This window comes from Podarcis vaucheri (genome assembly GCF_965113315.1).
Source record: "Podarcis vaucheri genome assembly, chromosome: 2".
Classification (NCBI taxonomy): Eukaryota; Metazoa; Chordata; class Lepidosauria; order Squamata; family Lacertidae; genus Podarcis; species Podarcis vaucheri.
Window position 1 is genome coordinate 125,311,129 of NC_138760.1, and position 24,303 is coordinate 125,335,431.

At 44.6% G+C, this 24,303-nt stretch overlaps 1 long non-coding RNA gene across 3 annotated transcripts in view; it reads left to right on the forward strand.

Moving 5' to 3' along the window:
• LOC309525452 overlaps positions 1–5,282 on the forward strand; it is a 34,073-nt gene extending 28,791 nt beyond the window's left edge. For all 3 annotated transcript variants that reach the window (XR_014216297.1, XR_014216298.1, XR_014216299.1), the window contains one exon: positions 4,304–5,282. This is a non-coding gene — a long non-coding RNA (uncharacterized lncRNA). The remainder of the gene's footprint in view (positions 1–4,303) is intronic.
• The last annotated feature ends 19,021 nt before the right edge of the window (positions 5,283–24,303 follow it).

Here is a 24,303-nt window from a genome sequence, read left to right on the forward strand (position 1 = left end):
TGTGATGTATCTGAGGGGTTGTCTTAGGTTACACACCTTCTGTGATGTATGTATGATGTTTCTGGGGGTGGTCTTGATCTACAGGGTGGCAATTTCAAAAGTCTTTATAAGGCCTTGCACGGCATTTTTGTGGGTCCTCCTCCTCTCCTGCGGGCGAGGGGAGTACCCTGTTGCAACAGATCAATAAAGATCAAGCTTACTAGCTGCTTTGCTTCTCAATATTCTCTGGTTGGCCTCTGTTATTTTCTCCTACCAATAGGGAACCTATGTAAGGACTCTATATGGGCTCTTGGATAAGGGAAAAGGGCATTTTTTGTTTACAACGCTACAATGCACAGAGTTCCCTGGAAAGTGGGACTGATTGTTAAACCACGCTGGAGACTGCAGTTCTGTGAAAGGAATTGCGGAAGTCTCCTGTACCTTTATCAAGGTACAGCTCCCAGTATTCTTTGGAGGAAGCCAGGACTGTTTAAAGAGGTACCTTTTAAAGGATGGCATGAATGCGGTCGTTTTTCACACCGGCAAAGCACACCTACTCCAAAGGATGGCCCTACTTCCTGGCAGGGACTTTGAGCTCCAGCTCCCTCAAAGTGCAGCCTAAAAAAATTAGGGATATTCCTGCTTCAAGGGCACATCTAGTGAAGGAAACATTGAGTGCCAAACGTCCTTTTCTGAAAATCATCAAGCAAGAAGAAAAGGAAACTCAAACTAAACTGGAAAACCCCTCCTCCCTACTTATCTCACATTCCCAGATACATTCACCCCCTTCGTGGCTTTTTCTTTTCAATATAGTGCGTATGAACCAAATTGCATCCCCACCATCAGGCAACTCACTTGTTCAGCTTATCTTTTTCTCTGGCGAAATGAAAGAATTCCTTTAGCTCACCCAGGAAAGTAGGTCTACAATTCAGCCCCAAACCACCACTGCAGGGGTGAATTATTAAAAACTAGGAAGTCAGCTCCCAGGAAGCAGTGCAGAAATGGGAACTCTATGTTAAGCTTCTCCTACAGGATCCCATGGCGTTTTCTCTTGAGATTTACACAGGTGGTGCTGCATAATGACTCGCCTCCTGCATCCCAGATGTATTCTCCCCCTGCTGTGCACATGCTCAGGTAAATAGGGCCAGCTGCTGGTAATTTCAGAAGGTTTGGCAAAGGCTGCTGGGAAATGAAGTTCACAGGGAGGAAAACTGAGCCAAGACCAACAACCAGGCAGCTGAGAGTCCAAGATTCCCTCTTTCCCCTCCTGCACTTTGATTTATAGCCTTCCTGTTATGTTTTGTTTTTAAAGGGACACTGGTGGCGCTGTGGGTTAAACCACAGAGCCTAGGACTTGCTGATCAGAAGGTCGGCGGTTTGAATCCCCGCGACGGGGTGAGCTCCCGTTGTTCGGTCCCTGCTCCTGCCCACCTAGCAGTTCAAAAGCACGTCAAAGTTCAAGTAGATAAATAGGTACTGCTCCGGCAGGAAGGCGTTTCCGTGTGCTCCTCTGGTTCGCCAGAAGTGGCTTAGTCATGCTGGCCACATGACCCGGAAGCTGTACGTCGGCTCCCTCGGCCAATAAAGCGAGATGAGCACCACAACCCCAGAGTCGGCCATGACTGGACCTAATGGTCAGGGGTCCCTTTACCTTTACCTGTTGTTTTTTAACATTTAAATTTAATTTTTATATATTGTCCACATATGAACTTTTTTTTAAAAAAGAAAAGAAGGACTGGCTTGGGGAAGACAGATTGCATTACAAGCCAGAGGTTCCACAACAATGAGCAATGAGGAAAGCTGTTTATTAAACAAATTATTTCATAATCACAGCAGTATGTTTAAAACTGCAACCTTAACAGGGAGCGAGAATAATAAAAAGAGAAACAAAAGGATTAAAAAACATACAAAATTTATTCGTGAATCCAGAAAACACATTAAAATACTTATAGAAGCAAGTGCCAAGTAAAACATGCATTTAAAAAGAAGTACCAGTGATTGGAGCAATACACTGAAGTAGAAGAATGGAGAAACAGAAGCATTTGCAAGATCTCTCTGCCTCTCCATTGCTGTCTTGTGCCGATTAAACTGACGTGAAATGAGTGCGCTATCATAAAAGCTTTCCCCACATTTGTGGTTTATTTCGTGTTAATTGTCTTGTGCTGATTAATTAGATATTTTAAAAAGGGTCTTGCTGCAGCCTTGTCGCATTTTGAGCATTTGTATGTTTTCTCCACTTCATGGGTTCTCTGGTGGGTGTTGAGATGTGTGCTATGATCGAAGCTCTGACCACATTTTGAGCATTTTTAAGCCTTCTCTTTTGTGTGGGTTCTCTGGTGTTTTTTCAAATTGCTCTTTTGACTGAAGCTCTTCCCACATTTTTCACATTGATAAGGCTTCTCTTTCGTGTGGATTCTTTGATGCACCGTAAGGTTAGGTTGAGTAAGGTAACTCTTGCCACATTCAGAGCATTTGTGTGGCCTCTCCCCTTTGTGGGATCTCTGGTGTACGTTCAAGCTGAACTTTTGACGGAATCTCTTCCCGCATTCTGAGCATTTATAAGGCTTCTCTTTAGTGTGGGTTACTTGGTGTAGGGCAAGGACTGACTTACGACTGAAGCTTCTTCCACATTCCTCACATTTATAGGGCTTCTCTCCCGTGTGACTTCTTTCATGCAGAACAAGGGATGAGCTGGTCTTATAGCTTTTCCCACACCACATACATAAATAGGGGGCCTCTCCTGTGTGAACTCTTTGGTGTTCATAAAGGTTCGACCTGCGTTTGAAGCTTTTCCCACATTGGCTACAATGATAGGGTCTCTCTTCCACCTGAGTTCCCTGTATAACATTCTCGTTCATCTCTTTGTGCTCAGGCTCTGCTGACAACATCGCACAACGTTCTCCTTCATTCTCAGTTACCTGCATATCATCTGCTGAAAAAAAGGGGAGAAAGTCTTGATGGGACCCCAGAGGAGAAGGAAAGCTTCCGTTGAAATGTGTCATTTCATTCATTGAAATTGGCTATCTCCCATAGTGCAAGTTATTTATTTCTCCCTATGTCTGTTAGAATATGCTGCTGAAAGACACCTTGCCAAGCAGATCTTTCCTTTCCTCTAAAACAGGAGCTTAAGAGATTGAAGGGAATATTAATGGTTTAAGAATGACCGGTAGTTTACTGGAATTAAACAACAGTATATGCAGGTGGCGGGACGCGGGTGGCGCTGTGGGTAAAAGCCTCAGCACCTAGGGCTTGCCGATCGAAAGGTCGGCGGTTCGAATCCCCAGGGCGGGGTGCGCTCCCGTTGCTCGGTCCCAGCGCCTGCCAACCTAGCAGTTCGAAAGCACCCCTGGGTGCAAGTAGATAAATAGGGACCGCTTACTAGCAGGAAGGTAAATGGCGTTTCTGTGTGCGGCTCTGGCTCGCCAGAGCAGCGATGTCACGCTGGCCACGTGATCCGGAAGTGTCTCTGGACAGCGCTGGCCCCCGGCCTCTTGAGTGAGATGGGTGCACAACCCTAGAGTCTGTCAAGACTGGCCCGTACGGGCAGGGGTACCTTTACCTTTACCTTTATATGCGGGTGGCAAAGTGGGTTAAACCACAGAGCCTAGGCCTTGCTGATCAGAAGATCAGCGGTTTGAATCCCTGCGATGGGGTGAGCTCCTGTTGCTCAGTCCCTGCTCCTGCCAACCTACTAGTTCGAAAGCACGCCAAAGTGCAAGTAGATAAATAGGTACCGCTCTGACGGGAAGGTAAACGGTGTTTCCGTGCTCTGCTCTGGTTCGCCAGAAGTGGCTTAGTCAAGCTGGCCCCATGACCCAGAAGCTGTACGACGGCTTCCTCGGCCAATCAAGCGAGATGAGCGCTGCAACCCCAGAGTCGGTCATGACTGGACCTAATGGTCAGGGGTCCCTTTACCTTTTTTATACTGCTGAAGTTTGATGTGTTTGTTGGTTTGCGTGCTCTGGTGGAACAATTAGGATCCACGTCCTTGTCTAACCCAAAACAGGGTTTTATGGAAGATAATCAGGTATTCTGAATGCATTGGCACAATTCCAGATTATCTTGCCTTCCTAGATACCGTACATAAGAATGGAAGGTATTTTCACGCTCTGCAGTTCATGTGGTAACCAGTAGGTGGCCATGCCAACCAAAGCATGAGGAACAGGTGGCTGACCCAGGTGAACTGCAGGGGGAGGGGATATGCAAAGAGGTGAGATATAAACTGTAGGGCTTTAGTCAAAGGGGGGGGAGGGCAAAGGGGTAGGGAAAGACGGAACTTGCCTACAATCCTGCCCTCCTCGTTCTCCTTGTTTTCCTTCTGCAGCTGCCTCTGCTCAACTAAAACTGGAGTCTGGCCTGCATCAGGGAGATTTGCAGCCTCCTCTTCCTTCTCCTCCGGTATCAACTGAAACAGCAGAAAGGAATCCTTTCAATAGCTGGAGCAACAGTCCACACCATCTTTTTCACTCACCCTCTGCAAGTGAGAAATTAGGGCTGTGTTTGTTCACACCACACATTTAAGGTGTGCCCATTTATTGCACCCACACCCAATCTCCAAGTGGTGCGGTATTCCCAGGGGTTCCATGCGCTTACCGAGGGCTCGGTTTCCTCAGAATGAGGGATAGCTGAGACTGTGGTATCTTGATAATAAATGGTTTATTTACACATCTATGCAACCTGAGCTCCGATGGAGGGGTTCACAGCATTAATGCCCCCCCAAAGGGCCTTGCTTCTCCAACCCGCCATAGCAGCTATTTTGAGGCGGGCACCCCCAGCGCTCTCCAGGACCTTCAGACCCTGAAGACATGTGGAATCCCTTGTTGACGGCTAGACAAAACAATATGGAAGAGGCATCCCTATATAGTCCATGGGTCTCGAGTTGGTGTAGGGCAAGGTTTGGCTTGTACCTGAAGCTTTTATCACACACCTCACATTTATAGGGCTTCTCTCCCGTGTGACTTCTCTCATGCCTAATAAGGGACGTCTTGTTCTTATAGCTTTTCCCACACTGCTTACATATATAGGGGGCCTCTCCTGTGTGAACTATTTGGTGTCGATGAAGTTTTGACTTGTATTTGAAGCTTTTTCCGCATTGGCTACAGTGATAGGGTCTTTCTTCCACTTGAGTTTCCTGTATACCCTTCCCGTTCATCTCTTTGTGCTCAGGTCCCGTTGATGATACCGCACAACATTCTCCTTCTTTTTCAGTTACCTGCATATCACCTGCTGAAATAAAGGCGAGAAATACTTTATGGGTCAGCAAAGGAGAAGGAAAGCCTTCCTTTGGCTCTCCCCTAAATGTGTTGTGGAGTCATTTCATTCATTTAAATTGTCGGTCTCCCATAGTGAGAGTTATTTATTTCCCGTTTGTCTGTTAGAATATCCTGCTGAAAGACACCTTGCCCAGCAGATCTTTCCTTTCCTCTAAAGCAGGAGCTTAAGAGATTGAAGGGAATATTAATGGCTTAAGAATTACCGGTAGTTTACTGGAATTAGGTAAAGGTAAAAGGACCTCTGACCATTAGGTCCAGTCGTAACCAACTCTGGGGTTGTGGCGCTCATTTCGCTTTATTGGCCAAGGGAGCAGGCGTACAGCTTCCAGGTTATGTTGCCAGCATGACTTAAGCTGCTTCTGGCGAACCAGAGCAGCGCACCGAAACGCCGTTTACCTTCCCGCTGCAGCAGTACCTATTTATCTACTTGCACTTTGTTGTGCTTTCAAACTGCTAGGTTGGCAGGAGCAGGGACCAAACAACGGGAGCTCACCCCGTCGCGGGGATTCGAACCACTGACCTTCTGATTGGCAAGTCCTAGGCTCTGTGGTTTAACCCACACCGCCACCCGCGTCCCTTTACTGGAATTAAACAACAGTATACTGCTGAAATTTGATGTGTTTGTTGGTTTGCATGCTCTGGCAGAACAATTACGATACAAGTCCTTGTATAACCTGGGACAGGGATTTATTTTCTTATGAAACAAAATCACTTACTGTGAATGCATTGGCACAATCCCTGATTATCCTGCCTTCCTAGATAAATAAGAATGTAAGGTATTATCATGCTCTGCAGTTCATGTGGTGACTAGTAGGTGGCCATGCCAACTAAAGCATGTGGAACAGCTGGCCAGCCCAGGTGAGCATATGCAAGGGGGTGAGAAATAAAAGGAGGCCTTTAGTCAGGTGTGGGGAAAGGGCAAATGGGTAGGTGGGTTTGGCACATATAGCAGGATAGGGGGAGTCTGAACTTACCCCAATTCCTGCCCTCCCCATCATCCTCTTCCTCCTGGGTTTCATTCTGCAGCTGCCTCTGCTGAACTGAAGATGGAGCCTGGCCTGCAGTGAGGAAATTTGCAGCCGCATCCCCATCCCCATCTTCATCTTCCTCCTGGGTTTCATTCTGCAGCTGCCTCTGCTCAGCTGAAGATGGAGCGTGGCCTGCAGTCAAGAAATTTGCAGCCGCCTCCCCATCACCATCTTCATCTTCCTCCTGGGTTTCATTCTGCAGCTGCCTCTGCTCAGCTGAAGATGGAGCGTGGCCTGCAGTCAAGAAATTTGCAGCCGCCTCTCCATCACCACCTCCATCTTCCTCCTGGGTTTCATTCTGCAGCTGCCTCTGCTCAACTGAAAATGGAGCCTGGCCTGCAGTGAGGAAATTTGCAGCCGCCTCCCCATCACCATCTTCATCTTCCTCCTGGGTTTCATTCTGCAGCTGCCTCTGCTCAACTGAAAATGGAGCCTGGCCTGCAGTGAGGAAATTTGCAGCCGCCTCCCCATACCCATCTTCATCTTCCTCCTGGGTTTCATTCTGCAGCTGCCTCTGCTCAGCTGAAGATGGAGCCTGGCCTGCAGTGAAGAAATTTGCAGCCGCCTCCCCATCACCATCTTCATCTTCCTCCTGGGTTTCATTCTGCAGCTGCCTCTGCTCAACTGAAAATGGAGCCTGGCCTGCAGTGAGGAAATTTGCAGCCGCCTCCCCATACCCATCTTCATCTTCCTCCTGGGTTTCATTCTGCAGCTGCCTCTGCTCAGCTGAAGATGGAGCCTGGCCTGCAGTGAAGAAATTTGCAGCCGCCTCCCCATCACCATCTTCATCTTCCTCCTGGGTTTCATTCTGCAGCTGCCTCTGCTCAACTGAAAATGGAGCCTGGCCTGCAATGATGAAATTTGCAGCCGCCTCCCCATCACCATCATCATCTTCCTCCTGGGTTTCATTCTGCAGCTGCCTCTGCTCAACTGAATATGGAGCCTGGCCTGCAATGATGAAATTTGCTGCCGCCTCCCAATCACCATCATCATCTTCCTCCTGGGTTTCATTCTGCAGCTGCCTCTGCTCAGCTGAAGATGGAGCGTGGCCTGCAGTCAAGAAATTTGCAGCCGCCTCCCCATCACCATCTTCATCTTCCTCCTGGGTTTCATTCTGCAGCTGCCTCTGCTCAACTGAATATGGAGCCTGGCCTGCAATGATGAAATTTGCTGCCGCCTCCCAATCACCATCATCATCTTCCTCCTGGGTTTCATTCTGCAGCTGCCTCTGCTCAACTGAAAATGGAGCCTGGCGTGCAGTGAAGAAATTTGCAGCCGCCTCCCTCACCTCCAATATCACCAGAAACAAGAGAAAGGAATCATTTTAATAGGAACCTATTGTTCAAGCTGGAGCAACTGCCCTCATCATCTCTATATTTCACCCTCCCTCTGCAAGTGAGAATTTAGGGCTGTGTTTGTTTACACACCACACATTTAAAGTATACCCATTTATTACACACCACCCCATCTCACAGTAGTGTGGTATTCAAGGGGTTCCAGGCACTTACCGAGGGTTTGGTTTCCTCAGAATGAGGGACAGCTGAGACTGTGGTATCTTGATGATAGATGGTTTATTTACACACCTATGCAACCTGCGGCTCTGATGGAGGGGCTCACAGCATTAACACCCCCTAAAAGTTCTTGCTTGTCCCACCCACCATAGCAGCTATTTTGAGACTGGCGCCCCCAGGGCTCCCTAGGACCGCCAGACCCTGAAGACATCACATGTGGAGTCCCTTGCTGAAGAATAGGCTGAAGACTAGACAGACCATATGGAAGAGGCAACCTTATCTAATCTATTGTGGCCTGGAACTTCCGGAGGCGGCGCTAACGGCAATGGCTGCCTTCTTCAGCTGCTGAATAGGGAGCTCCGCGGAAACGGGTCGTCCACTACGGCAAAGCGGAGACCCACATCGGAAAACCACAGGCAGAGCGAGCCTGTGGCCGTGGGACTCGGCGGGCACCAAAAGCGCCCCCAGAAACGAAGAAGGGACCCCGTAAGGGGCCTCGGAACGTGGAAGGGTGCGTGGTGCTGTGAGTTGATCGCTCTTTCCGCGAGGGCAAAGCCGCATAGCTGCTGCCGGTGAGCGCTGACCTTTCTTTCTGCACTATTGGATTCGGAAACAACAACCCGTGAGTAAAAGGGACTTAAAATAATTTAAATTGGCTTTAAGAAATTCGGACGTAGCAGGAGATGCAACCAGGAAGTCAGTCTCCCTTGCTTGCTAAATTTTAAAGCAATTGACTTTGATCTGGCGCCTTTGAAGTAGAGTTAAAAGTAACATCTGGATGCATGATTTGAACCTTCGACATACAGAAGATAAGAGACTTAAACTTTTTGCTTTCACATCTTTTGGACTTCTCTTTTGTTCTCCTCCTTTGGGATTTACAAAATTTGACAAAGAAATCCAGGTTTCTGACTGCTGAACTGTTGGAGCTGTCAGTTTGCGAACTTTGTTATTTGCTACAGTGAACTGCTACATCTGAGCGCTTTTGGACTAGTTACTTTGTGTGGATAGAATCAGAGCCTACAGATTTAAGAGGCTCTGTGTAACGCCTCCCATTCTGAGGCGTGGTTTACTGAGGGGAGTGATTCCTGTGTCTCAGTTCTGTTTCGGTTTGCTCCGGAGAGGAAGCAAGATGAGTGTTCGGTCGCCAGGAAAGATTTAAGAGCTGTTTTTCTACACGAATAAAGACTTTTAGGAGATAAGCAGACACTGTGCGTGTAGCCTGATTTATCACACGCACACACACAGCAACAGCAAAAGCTGCGTACACTCTGCTGAAGTAGCTGGACCGGAGAGGTGAGCAGAAAGCGCTGAGGGTGGAAGCGTGTGGGCTTGAGACGGAAGCTACAAAGGCTAAAAGGGCTGTGGCCACAACATTCCAAACATTCCAGAGGTTATGGATGGTCCAAAAACGCTTTGAAACTGTTTCCTGACGTGCCGGTGTGTGGGAGCCTGCTGAGAGAAGCAGAGTGAAAGCCAGCTTTGAGTCCTGCCTGGAGGAAGGGCAGAGGATCTCGCTGGAGAAGAGGCTGATCTGCCGGAATCGGGAGCTGGAGAGCTACGGTTCGGATACGTGAGTAGCTGGGGCCCCGGGAGAAGATGGCAGACAGCCATGAATCATTTTTAGTTCCATTTGCAAAATTGGACGGAACCAACTGGGAGGAGTGGAGTAGGAAGCTGAAGGCCTGGCTGGTAGCCAAGGGTTTGTGGGGAGCGGTCCAAGGGCTTCCACTTCCCCAACCGGCGGCCGGTGCTTCGGCAGCTGAAATTGCAGATGCACACGCTTCGCAGAGAAAGAATCAAAAGGCCCTGGCAGCTATCGTGCTCAGTTTGGAGGGTTCTCAGCTGCCTTTGGTAGAGGGGCTTGAGACTGCTTTGATGCCTACCGTGCACTGGAAAGAGTGCACCACAGGACCACAGCTGGGGCAAAGATACACACCACCAGACGCTTGTTTGAGATGAAGCTGCGTCCTGGGGTCAGCATCAGGAAGCATGTAACTGAGATGCTTTCTGTGTTCAACCAGCTGAGATTGTTGCAAGTTAACTTTTCTGAGGAACTGAAAGTTTATATCTTGCTCAGCTCTTTGGACAAGAGTTATGACAATCTGTGTCTAACTCTGGAGTCTATGGATCCGCAACAGCTGACGCTGTCTTATGTCACAGGCCGTCTAGGGGATGAAGAAGAATGGCGTATCAGAGAGGGCAAAGGTGGCTCGGGGGGCTCCTCAGGTTGCAGAGGGGCCAGGCCATCGGAATGCTCCATTCAGGCTTTTTCCACTCGTCGTTGTTACGTTTGCAATTCCCCTGACCATCTGCGGCGCAACTGCCCCCAGAGAGCAAGGGAGACAGGGCAGGATGTCTCCAAGGCCGTTTCCCATGGGAATCAGCCGGGTTTCCATGGCAACCAGTCCGGCAGAGCAGGCAAGCGTGGGAAGACGCAGAGACAACGTGGCTCAGAGGGGGAAGACAGAGCTTATCAGCTAACAGCGTCCACAGCGGTTGTACAGGACACCTGCGAAGGCCCCAAGGACGGCAACGAGACGTTTGCAGCTATGGCAGCTTTGGAAAACAGCTGCAGTGGGGGCAAAATAATGAACTGGGTTATAGACAGTACTGTCAACAGACATCTGATACCTGAGACTCTTGGTATCGAGACGTGGAACTGCAAGCCTGTTTCAGTTGGGAAAACTGTTTGCTTTGCAGAAAATTCACAAAAGTCTTTGTGTAAGGTTGGAAATGTTTGTGTTTCTGTTTTGCAGGCGCAGCTGGAAGTCTTCCAGGCACCAGGGATGAAACATTGTCTTTTATCTGTACCTTGTCTCTTACAGGAGGGGTATAAGGTTTGTTTTGAGAAGAATGTCCGCACAATTTCCAGAGGGGGGAAAGTCCTGATCGGTGTTCCAAAGGGGCACAACGGTTTTTTTGTTTTTGAAACACCTCTGGAGGGTAAAAGGAGTGATAAAGCACAGGCTCAGTGTGCAACTGTTCCGCTGCACACGCATGTTTCATGTGCTTGCGTGTGGCACAAGAAAATGTCACATGGTTCTTGTGAGGATATCCAGATGCTTCCGGAGTGCACCAAAGGTTGTAAAATCCGAGAATGTGGTAGACTCCTGAATTGCAGGGCTTGCAGAAAAGCCAAAGCCAAGGGATACAGCTATCCCAGGCTGGAGAGGGTAGCCACAAAACCTTTCGAGCTTGTGCACACAGATCTTTTTGGTCCCATGCAAAAGCCAAGTCTGGGAGGGGCCAGGTTTGGGCTGACACTGCAGGATGATTTTAGCCAGGTCAGCTGGTTTTATCCGCTGAAACGGAAAGAGGATGCGGCACAACTGATCCAAGATTGGGTGGCAGAGGTGGAACTAAGGTTCTCCACCAAGGTGCAGGGGTTCCAGAGTGACCGAGGGTCAGAGGTCACTGGGTCCGCTCTGCAGAAATTCTTTCACCAGAAAGGGATACGTCACAAGGTGACTTCTCCTCAGGAGAGGGGGGTGGCAGAGCTGAGGAGCAAAGCTCTGGTTGAAGCAGCAGAAATTCAGCTGTATGACTCTGGTTTGCCTCAAAGCATTTGGGGAGAGTCGGCGAGGGCTGCAAATTTCACAAAGAATAGGTCCTACAATTCAGTGGTAGGTGAAACTCCGTATTTTATGCTTCACGGAGAGAAACCGCAGGTGCATTTCCTCCGCGTGTTCGGTACAAGAGCTTTGGTGCCGGTACCAAAAGCTCTGCAAGAACAGGGTGGTCCAAAGGTCCAGGAAATGATCTTCTGTGGGTATGAACCTGCGACAAAGGGGTGGAGGTTTGCATATCCAGAAGGTGATCAGACCAAGCTTCTGATCAGTAAACATGCTGAGTTCTGTGAGCAGGATGGTTGGGCAAGGCGCAAAGTGAGCCCTGACATTTACTCAGATTGTCTGTCAGAATCTGAGGAGGAGGGAGAGGTAGAGGCTGAACCTGAAAATGAGGACCAGGTCCAGGATCAGGGTCCGGAACAGGTTTGGGCGTCTCCACGGGTTGTGAAAGGAGTGTCCAAGAGTGAGCCTTCATCTCCTGTTAGCATAATGGAGAAAGCTCACAGATGGGTCAAGTCAGAGGGGGAGGAGTCTGATGAAGAAGACACACCTGCTGGCCCCAGTGGCTCAGAGGAAGCACCCCAATTTGTGCCCAGACGTTCATCTCGGGCAACGAAGGGAATTCCACCTGAAAGGTATGAAGCCACTAGTGCGTGGGTCGGTTTCGCACAGTGCGAATCTGAGGGTTGTGAGGAGGTTCAACAGTTGCCTGACAAAGGTGCCAGGAAGAGGCAAAAGGCAATGGGGAAGGTGTTGAACTCTCAAGAGTCTGTAAATATGTGTGTCCACAACGCCTCTCAGAATGTGTGGCGAGAGGAGGTGTGGATAGAATCAGAGCCTACAGGGTTAAGAGGCTCTGTGTAACGCCTCCCATTCTGAGGCATGGTTTACTGAGGGGAGTGATTCCTGTGTCTCAGTTCTGTTTCGGTTTGCTCCGGAGAGGAAGCAAGATGAGTGCTCGGTCGCCAGGAAAGATTTAAGAGCTGTTTTTCTACACGAATAAAGACTTTTAGGAGATAAGCAGACACTGTGCGTGTAGCCTGATTTATCACACACACACACACACACAGCAACAGCAAAAGCTGCGTACACTCTGCTGAAGTAGCTGGACCGGAGAGGTGAGCAGAAAGCGCTGAGGGTGGAAGCGTGTGGGCTTGAGACGGAAGCTACAAAGGCTACAAGGGCTGTGGCCACAACATTCCAAACATTCCAGACTTTGAAACAATGCTCTCTTGCACTCTCTCTGAAACATTGTTTAAGTAAGGATTTACTCTGCTGTTTTTAAAGAAGAGTTGAAGGTCCTCTTATAAACTTAAGACTGGTTAGATACTGTTGGACTTTGAGGTAAAAATTTTAAAATATTGGACCTAATTTTAGGGGGGAAAGTTTCCCTTTGTTCCCCTCAAGACCTATTCCTACTGCCCCTAGTGGAGTTTGGATTTACAACTGCTTGAGTCTGGTATTTTTCCTCCTTCTTTCTTCAAATTTTTGTTTACTCTCTAGGGTGGAAGGTTCCCATGGGACTGTTCAGAATTTGACCTTGGCACGCAGACAGGAGTGGAATGAGTGGCGCTGGGAGAACAAGAGCAGCCAAAGCTAGAGCAAAACAACTAACTCAAGCAACACTGACTTCCCAATTCCGCAGATCATCAGTTCCCACTGTCTTGGGAACGCAAGAAGCAGAAATTGAGGTGACTTCTTTAGAAGGCATGGCATCTGGAGGAGACGACTCAGTACTAGATAAAATCTTGCAGAAATTGGAAATATTGGACAAGAAAGCAGATGTACAAGCAGCTAAGACTGATCAAAATACTGCCAGCCTAAATAAACTAACGGAGCAAGTTACTTTACACTCACAATCAATTGGGAAACTTTTTGAGGCTACCTCTGAGAACCGTAAATTGGCGGAAGCGGCCAGCCAGAAAGTGGAGGAAGTGAAGAAGGAAGTTAAACCACTGCATAAACAGGTTGGTGAACATCAGGCCTACCTGTCTATGGTTGAACTACGGTCCAGGGAAAATAATCTTAGGCTGAGAGCAATTCCAGAACTTGAACAAGGGAATTTGACAGACTATTTGGCAAAAGAATTTTCGAAAGCTCATACCAAGAACTAACTTAGTTGGTCTTTAAGGTGCTACTGGAAGGAATTTTTTTATTTTGACTAAGTTCTGGAATTTGGAGGAAAATAAAGACTTTAAAATTGTAACTGCCTTTAGACTTGGAAGAATTCTGAAAAAGGACAGATCCAGAGATTGCTTGATCACCTTGAGATCGAAGGAGGAAAGGGATAAAATACTAAGCTTACACTACGAAAAGTCTCTTGAAATACTGGGCACTAGAGCTGAAATTTACAGAGATATTCCTAAACAACTTCTGGACCTCAGAACCGCCTATACAGATCTGACAAAGTTGCTCAAAGGAAATAAACTCCCTTTTAGGTGGGAATTCCCCCAAGGATTATCTTTTACATACAGAGGGGAAAAGGTGAAAATTAAAACACCAGAGGACAAAGACAAGTTTTTGCAGGAGCACAAAGAAGACCTTCAGAAAGGGACTATAGGGCCTGGATCTTGGCCACCCTCGCAGCCGGAGGAATCTACACCTTCGGGATCAATTGACCAGGAGAAAGAAACACCACCACCACCTACCGAATAACAGATTTGCCCAGGATGTCTCTGCAACTTCTCAGTTGGAACATTAACGGTGGAAATTCCCCGGAAAAAAGGAGAAAGATATTTCATATTTTAAAAAAGGAACAATTGGACATTATTTGCTTGCAGGAAACCCATGTGACTAGGCTCCATAGGAAAGTCTTAATCAATAAGAGACTAGGCCAAGAATTTATTTCATCAGATCGAGTCAAAAAAAGAGGGGTGGTGATCTACGCCAAGGAGAGCCTATCACCAAAATTTCTTTTTAAAGACGAGCAAGGGAGAATTTTGGCAATTGAAATTCAAGCACAAGGAGAGAAGTTTCTAATATTAGGCATCTATGCACCAAATGAGGGGAAATCGGAATTTTACAAGAAGCTGCATGAGACAATGCTGGACTATCTGGATTATAGTAACATCATTATGATGGGAGACATGAATGGGGTGGTGTCTACAAATATGGATAAGTCTCAAAACCAAGATGCTTCAAAAGATGGTAGACTACCTAAAACCTTTTTTGAACTGACTGACAATATGGACTTAATCGATATATGGAGGTCAAAAAACCCTCTAGGAAGAGAAGGAACATTCTTTTCTGAAGCCCACCTGACATGGACAAGAATCGACCAAATTTGGGTGACTAGAGGTCTGGCACCTAAGACTAGGAAAGTGGAAATCTGCCCAAAGACTTGCTCCGACCATAACGCACTAAAGATGGACATGACATTAACTACAACCGGTTCCTTTAGATGGAGGATGAATGACAACCTACTTAGAGATCAGGAGATCATTAAAAAGGCCCAAAAAACTTTGAAGGACTATTTTGAAATAAATTTGAACACCGAGGTGGAAAAAAGAGTAATCTGGGACACAAGTAAAGCTGTAATGAGGGGGTTTCTGATACAACAGAACACCTTAAAGAAAAGAGCACAGAATGAGAAAAAGGACAAGATTTTGGAAAGAATTAAGGAATGTGAGAAAAAGCTAAGATTGAAACCGAAGTCACAGGAGATTCTGAGAGAAATTAAACTTTACCAAGCACAATACTCTAAATTGATAAATCAGGAGGTGGAGTGGAAAATTAAGTTAATGAAACAAAGATCTTTTGAATCGGCAAATAAATGTGGGAGACTGCTAGCATGGCAGTTGAAAAAAAGACAAAAATTAAATACGGTTACTAACTTAGAGATTGAAGGAAAAAATATCCAGAATCCTGTGGAGATTAGAAAAAGTTTCCAGAGATACTTTAAACAACTGTACACTCAAGGGCCGCAGAAAGAGACTGAGATAGACCAATTTTTGAAAAGGAATGGCCTACCAAGATTGTCTCAAGAGAACAGAACAATCCTGAACTATAAAATAACACAACAAGAGATTGAAGGTGCCATTCAGAATATGCAACTGGGCAAGTCTCCAGGGCCAGATGGAATTACCTCCAAGTACTATAAGGTTATGAAAGACTATTTGATACAACCATTAATGGAGGTCTGTAATGAGATTATGGAGGGGAAGAAGGCACCGGAATCGTGGAAAGAAGCCTACATCACATTGATACCTAAGTTGGAATCTGAAAAGACACAACTTAAGAACTACCGTCCCATCTCTCTCCTGAATGTGGATTACAAAATTTTTGCTGACATTTTGGCAAGTAGACTTAAAAAAGTGTTAAACGAAGTAATTCATAAAGATCAGGCAGGCTTTCTCCCAGGCAGACACATGATAATACTAGAAACATCATTGACATTTTGGAACTTTTACAAACAAATATGAATACAAGAGCAGTGTTGATTTTTATAGATGCGGAGAAGGCCTTTGACAATATATCTTGGATGTTCATGAAATTTTTTTTTGAAGGGATGGGAGTGGGACGGGGGTTTGAAAATGCTATAGAGGCAATCTATTCAGAACAAAAAGCTAAATTAATAGTTAACAATGTGGTGACAGAAGATTTTAAAATTCAAAAAGGAACACGACAAGGTTGCCCGATTTCCCCTTTGTTATTCATTTCGGTCCTGGAGGTGCTCTTGAATATGATTAGAGGGGATCGGTTGGTGGAAGGGATTCAGGTCGGAGCCAAACAGTACAAACTTAAAGCTTTTGCAGATGACCTGGTTTTGACATTGCAGGAACCAGACTCTAGTACAAAAAGAGTTTTGGAACTGATTCAAGAGTTTGGTCGGTTGGCAGGTTTTAAATTAAATAAGCAGAAGACAAAGGTTCTGGGGGGAAAATTGACAACTGAGGAATCAGAAAGGTTTCAGAAAGAGACAGATTTAAAAATTGCTAAGAAGGTGAAATACCTAGGGGTTAATATGACTTCTAAAAATTTGAATCTATTTAAGGATAATTATGAAAAGTGTTGGACAGAAATTAAGAAGGACTTAGAAACTTGGTCAAGACTGAAACTCTCCTTGTTGGGTAGAATTGCTATGATAAAAATGAATGTATTGCCAAAGATGTTATTCTTGTTTCAGACCCTACAGATCGTGGACAGAGTGGAATGTTTTACAAAATGGCAAAGATATATTTCTAAGTTTGTCTGGCAGGGCAAAAAGCCCCGAATAAAATTTAAAATTCTAACTGATGCTAAAGAAAGAGGGGGGTTTGCCCTGCCGGATTTGAGACTGTATTATGAATCGGCGGCTTTCTGCTGGTTGAAGGATTGGTTTTTACTTGAGAACACTGATGTCCTAGATCTGGAAGGGTTTAATAATGCTTTTGGATGGCATGCATACTTGTGGTACGACAAGGTAAAAATGCATAAGGCCTTTAAGAACCATATTGTCAGGAAAGCTGTGTTTAATGTCTGGATAAAATACAAAGACTTGTTAGAAAACAAGACCCCAAGGTGGCTGTCATCAATGGAAGCCAAGGCCCCGAAAAGACTCAATATGGAGGCCAATTGGCCAAAATATTGGGAGATAATAGAAAAAGAAGGTGATACTTGGAGATTGCAGAGTTTTGAGAAATTAAAAGGTAAAGTGTGAGATTGGTTACATTATGCTCAGATCAAGGAGGTTTTTAAGTTGGACAAGAAAGTAGGTTTCCAGGTGGAAAAATCGAAATTAGAAACAGAGCTGTTAGAACCTAAGACCAAAGTACTTTCAAAAGTGTATAACTTGCTGTTGAAATGGAATACGCAGTATGAAATTGTCAAATCAGCTATGATAAAATGGGCTCAGGACATTGGGTATAATATTATGTTTGCTGACTGGGAAAAGTTATGGACCACCGGAGTAAGGTTCACGGCATGTAATGCCTTGAAAGAAAACATTATGAAAATGATATATAGGTGGTACATGACCCCAGTTAAGCTGGCAAAAATATATCACTTGCCCGAGAACAAATGTTGGAAATGTAAAGAAGCTGAGGGAACATTCTTTCATCTTTGGTGGACATGCCCAAAGGTTAAGGCTTTCTGGGAAAAGATTTATAATGAACTAAAAAAGGTATTTAAGTATACCTTCCTTAAGAAACCAGAGGCCTTCCTTCTGGGCATTGTCGGCCAAGGGGTGTTAAAGAAGGATAGAACTTTCTTTATGTACGCGACATCAGCAGCAAGAATTCTCATCGCAAAGTATTGGAAGACACAGAATTTGCCCACCCTGGAAGAATGGCAGACGCAACTGATAGACTACATGGAATTGGCTGAAATGACTAGCAGAATCCGAGATCTGGGAGAAGAGACGATGGAAGAGGACTGGAAAAAAATTTAAAGACTATTTACAAAAACATTACAAATTGTATGAATGCTAGGAGAATGCACAAATGAAAGTAACATGGCAACAGTAAAATTATTGTAAGATATTTGAGAACATATGATGTTTAAGCTAACGTCGAAAATGGAAGTAATATTTGGTTCAATAGAAGGAGTTGAATTTATGACAAATACAAGTTAAAAGTCGAATTTGAATACCTGAGATTTATAAAATAAGAATGGAGGTAAGGTAACAAATTGCTGCATACAATTATATTGTCGGGAACGTAGGCAAGGGAGATGTGAGGAAGTCCAAAGTTTATGAAAACATAATTTATGAATACTGTTATTTTATTTGTATTTTCCTTTTGTATTCTTCTTTTTCTTGGAGTTTGGTTTTATCTTTCCTTTTCTCTTGTCTGCTTGATGTTGTTTTGGTTGTTAAAAAATCTTAATAAATATTTATAAAAATAAATAAATAAATAATCTATTGTGGCCTGCACATCCCCTTCTCAAGCACAAGAGGGACAGGGAACTCAACCCCTGGCCCCACCACCACCACCCTGGCGGCACACTAGCGAATGTGAACTAAACGGCCACCAACTTGGATGGCTTGAAAATATTCAAGGAGAAATCTATCAATGACTACTAGCCATGATGGCTATCCCCTACTTCCACACTTAAGAGGTAGTATTTTTTTCTTAGTACAAGTGTTGTGAGACCACAGGAGAGGGCTCTTGTACCCAGATGTTATTTGCCCCTGTGTTTGGCCACTGGGAGAACAGGATGCTGGACTAGATGGGCCATTGGCCTTTAGTTCTTGATTATTTCACCTGTAAAGAGTGTATCACTTCCTTAACGAGTTCCTCGTGTATCACTTCGTCAATGTCTTCCAGAGCTCGATCCAATTCAGGTCGCATGTGGAATTGGTCCCCCATGGGTCACAGATACAGGTCTCCCAACTCTGTAAGAGAATATGGGATATGTAGCAGAGACACCAAATATATTAGGGAGATTCCCACACCTAGAGCATTATGAGAAAGGGCCTCATGTGAAACAGGCTTCCTCCAAATGCTAAACCATTTGGGGGGGGAGGAGGTAAAGGACTCCAGGACGGTTAAGTCCAGGCAAAGGCAACTATGGAGTTGTGGCGCTCATCTCGCTTTCAGGCCGAGGGAGACCGTGTTTGTCCACAGACAGCTTTCCAGGTCATGTGGCCAGCAGGACTAAACCGCTTCTGGCACAATGGAACACCGTGATGGAAACCAGAGCGCATGGAAAGTCTGTTTACCTTTCCGCACAGCGGTACCTATTTATCTACTTGCATTGGCATGCTTTCAAACTACTAAGTTGGCAGGAGCTGGGACAGAGCAACGGGAACTCACCCCGTCGTGGGGGATTTGAACCACCGACCTTCCGTTCATCAAGCCCAAGAGGCTTTGAAAATGGTATAGGTGCGATATACTCTGAACAAAAGGCTAAATTAATTGTAAATAATGTGTTTACGGAATAATTTAAAATAGAAAAAGGGACACGACAGGGGTGCCCAATTTCCCAAGGTGGCTGTCACCAATGGAAGCAAAAGCTTTGAAAAGGCTCAATATGGAGGCCAAATGGCCGACATATTGTGAAATTTTGGAACAAGAAGGAGATAAACTGAAATTGCAGAGTTTTGAAAAACTAAAAAACAAAGTGAGAGACTGGCTTCATTACTATCAGATAATGGAGGCATATAATTTGGATAAGAAAATTGCTTTTTATATCGGTCCTGGAGGTTTTGCTAAACATGATTAGAAGGGACCGGTTGGTTAAAGGTATACAGGTCGGAGCCAAACAATATAAATTGAGAGCATTTGCAAATGACTTAGTACTGACGTCACAGGAGCCAGAATCTAGTACTAAAAGGGTTTTAGAATTAATTCAGGAATTTGGTCAAGTGGCAGGTTTTAAACTGAATAAGTTAAAAACCAAGGTTTTAGAGAAAAAATTAACACCGATCGAAGGAGATAGGTTTCAGAACGAGACAGGATTGACTGTGGTAAAGAAAGTGAAATACCTGGGGATTAACATGACAGCCAAAAATGTGAACTTATTTAAAGATAATTATGAAAAATGTTGGACGGAAGTGAAAAAAGATTTAGAAATTTGGTCAAATCTGAAGCTTTCACTGTTGGGCCGAATTGCTGTGATAAAAATGAATGTACTGCCGAGAATGTTGTTTTTATTTCAGACATTGCAAATTGTGGACAAGATGGACTGTTTTAAGAAGTGGCAGAGAGATATCTCTAGATTTGTCTGGCAGGGCAAGAAGCCCAGAATAAAATTTAAGATACTGACAGAAGCAAGAGAAAGGGGTGGATTTGCCCTGCCAGACCTTAAACTTTATTATGAATCAGCAACCTTTTGCTGGTTGAAAGAATGGCTACTTCTTGAAAACACAGACATTTTGGATTTAGAAGGCTTTAACAATGTATTTGGATGGCATGCATATTTATGGTACGATAAGGTCAAAGCTCATAAAGCATTTAAAAATCATATTGTCAGGAAAGCTTTGTTTAATGTCTGGATAAGATATAAGGACTTGTTGGAAAATAAAACTCCAAGGTGGCTGTCACCAATGGAAGCAAAAGCTTTGAAAAGGCTCAATATGGAGGCCAAATGGCCGACATATTGTGAAATTTTGGAACAAGAAGGAGATAAACTGAAATTGCAGAGTTTTGAAAAACTAAAAAACAAAGTGAGAGACTGGCTTCATTACTATCAGATAATGGAGGCATATAATTTGGATAAGAAAATTGGTTTCCAGGTGGAAAAGTCAAAATTAGAAACAGAACTGTTAGAACCCAATACTAAGAATTTGTCAAGAATGTATAACTTGCTGTTGAAATGGAATACTCAGGATGAAACGGTTAAATCTGTTATGATTAAATGGGCACAGGATGTTGGACATAATATTATGTTTGCTGACTGGGAACAGTTATGGACCACAGGTATGAAGTTTACGGCATGTAATACCTTAAGAGAGAATATTATGAAAATGATATACAGGTGGTACATGACCCTAGTCAAGCTTGCAAAAATCTATCATTTGCCCGATAATAAATGCTGGAAATGTAAAGAAACTGAAGGTACATTCTTTCACCTTTGGTGGACGTGCCCAAAGATTAAGGCTTTCTGGGAAATGATATACAATGAATTGAAAAAGGTATTTAAATATACCTTCCTGAAGAAACCAGAGGCCTTTCTCCTAGGCATTGTCGGCCAATCGGTGCCAAAGAAGGACAGAACTTTTTTTATGTATGCTACAATAGCAGCAAGAATACACATTGCAAAGTATTGGAAGACACAAGATCTACCCACCCTGGAAGAATGGCAGATGAAGGTGATTGACTACATGGAACTGGCAGAAATGACTGGCAGAATCCGAGATCAGGGAGAAGAGTCGGTGAAAGAAGACTGGAAGAAATTTAAAGACTATTTACAGAAATATTGTAAAATTAATGAATGTTAGAAGGATGTTGGATAAGAAACTAAGTGGTTTCCAGCTGTAATGCTTTAAGAGATATGAAAAAAATAAGGTTTCACAAATGGGTAAAAGCTTAATGGTAAGGATTTGCTGAACTAACAAATTGAACTGGAATACAAAGAAGGGAGGTATGAGGAGGTCCGGGGAAATAAGTGTAAGAAAGTTATGTTATTGGAAATTAATGGATGTTTTTAACTGTTTTTATTTTGTATGTTTATTTTTCATTTTTTGTTATATCTTAAAACCTTTCAATAAATATCTTTTTTATAAAAAAAAAGCCCAAGAGGCTCAGTGGTTTAGACCACAGCACCACCCGTGTCCCATGTATCCCATGAATACACCATGAACCCCATCTATGTCTGCATGTATTTTTTCTATACAGTTTGCAAGCAACCAGCAGTAATTAAGTTCTACCACAATTTAGGGCAGAGCTTAGTGGCTTTTTCTTCTCAATATAGTGGATATGAACTAAAGTCTGTTGCCTATTGCAACACTTTCCTCACCAAATTCCACTGCCACCACTAGGCACCTCCCAGATTCAGCTTCCATCCTCCTCTGAAGAAATGAAAGAATCCCTTTAACTCACCCAGGAAAGTAGAAAGGAAAATGGGTCTACTATCCAGCCCCAATGCAGCACTCACTCTGGGGGTGGAAGATTAAAAGCTAGGATGTCAGCGCCCAGGAAGCAGAGCAGAAATGGGAACTCTATGTTAAGCTTGTCCTACAAGATCCCATGATGTTTTCTCTTGAGCTCTAGACAGGTGGTGCTGAATTTATGACTCGCCTCCTGCATCCCAGAGTTCTTCTCCCCCAGCTGTGCACATGCTCAGGTAAATGGGGCCAGCTGCTGATTGTTTCTGAGGGATTTGCAAAGGCTGCTGGGAAATGAAGTTCATAGAGAGGAAAACTGATCCAAGAAGAGCAACATGGCAACTGAGAAAGACTCTCTCCTCTTGTACTTTGAGTTATAGCCTTCCTGTTCTTTTTTAAATCCTAAAATTGAATTTATTTTCATATATTGCCAACATAGGAACATTAAAAAAGAAAAAGAAAATATGAAATCCATCAGGTTTAGCATCCCAAACACAAGACATACTGCATGTCTTTAGCATCTGCTACTGAAAAATTGAGGGCCCTTATAAATGGTGGTAAAAAAAAGTAAAGGTAAAGTACCCCTGACAGTTAAGTCCACTTGTGAACGACTCTGGGGTTGTGGTGCTCCTCTCGCTTTACTGAGAGCCAGTGTGGTGTAGTGGTTAAGAGCAGTAGACTTGTAATCTGGTGAATCGCTCCTCCACATGCAGCTGCTGGGTGACGTTGGGCTAGTTACACTTCTCTGAAGTCTCTCAGCCCCACTCATCTCACAGAGTGTTTGTTGTGGGGGAGGAAGGGAAAGGAGTATGTTAGCCACTTTGAGACTCCTTTGGGTAGTGATAAAGCGGGATATCAAATCCAAACTCCTCCTCTTCTTCTTTTTCTTCTACTGGCCAAGGGAGCCGGCATTTGTCCACAGACAGTTTTTCCGGGTCATGAGACCAGAGCAGCGCACAGAAACACCGTTTACCTTCCCACCGGACCTATTTATCTACTTGCACTTTTGACATGCTTTCGAACTGCTAGGCTGGCAGGAGATGGGACTGAGCAACGGGAGCTCGCCCCATAGCAGGGATTCGAACCGCCAACCTTCTGATCGGCAAGCCCAGAGGCTCAGTGGTTTAGACCACAGTGCCACCCACATCCCACTATAAATGGTGGTACTATTGAGCTGTTAAGGTTAATACCTCCTATCCTCCAGGAATTTAAATAACCCCCCTTTGAAGCTGTTTAAGCCAGTGGCCACCACAACATTTTGCAGCACAGAATTCTGTAACACAGGATGTGCTACAATGAGTAGAATTGCTGCTCATTGCTCTCAAAACAAATTCTCAAAACAGACTGAGGTGGCAAACGTATACTAAGCTAAAAGTACTCCTAGGGGCTGAGGTTGCTTTGGCCCCCACAATAGATTTTATTCTAGTTGGTATGCCTGAACAATTGCATCTATAGTTTTTTTAATGGTGTATTTAGCATTGTCTACCACATTGGTATTTTATGATATGTGCAGTGTAGAAATACAGAATTCGCCATCATGCAATATAGGAATGGCTAGCATCAAAAGGGAAGCACCTGTATCCTACATGAATGGGTCTATCAAGAATTATTATTTGTACCCCGCCCATCTGGCTGGGTTTCCCCAGCCACTCTGGGCGGCTTCCAACAAAGATGAAAGATACACTAAAATGTCACATATTAAAAACTTCCCTGAATGTCAGGTAGTTGTTGTTCTCTTTGACATCTGGTGGGAGGGCGTTCCATATTGCTATATTTCAAAATCTGGACACAAAAGTTGTTGAGCTTTTTTTTAGCCTTGCCCAAAGTTGTTGTGTTTTTGTTTTGCTTTTTGCAACAACACCCCCCCCCCAAAAAAAATGGGGCTGTTTTTTGGGAAATTCACTAAAATCTACACTTCTGACATGGGTTGCCATATGTCCAGATTTTCTCAGGGATTTCCGCCCAGACACTGTTTCCTATGGCTGAATCCCGGCTATGTCTGGGAAATTCCAAATGTATGACAACCACACATTACCATGCTGAACTCACACTTTGTGACTGACTGACTGACTGACTGACTTTGTGACCGAGAAGGAAACACGGAACAGGCCCTAAATTTGATTCCATGTTATGAGCATCCTTGTTCACGGCATGTTAACACAGGTGTTGTCCTAAATGGGTTTCAAATGCCACACTACTCGGCAGTCTCAATCCTGTGCTCCAACTGAGACCTCCACTTCCCCAGCCAACAGCACCATGGAGCTATTCCAGAACCACCTGGCCGTGAGAAAATAAGAGAGGTCTAGACTTTCCCCAAGTAGCTTATCTTGGCCAAGACATTGCAAAGCTTAGATTGAAATATGTTGTTTAGTATCTTCATGTAAACCACATTGTAAAGGTGTGCCAGAAAAGCAGTAGTTAAATATCTTAAACAATGCACCAACATATACTTACAGGGTGTTTAACATGGCAGCCTTA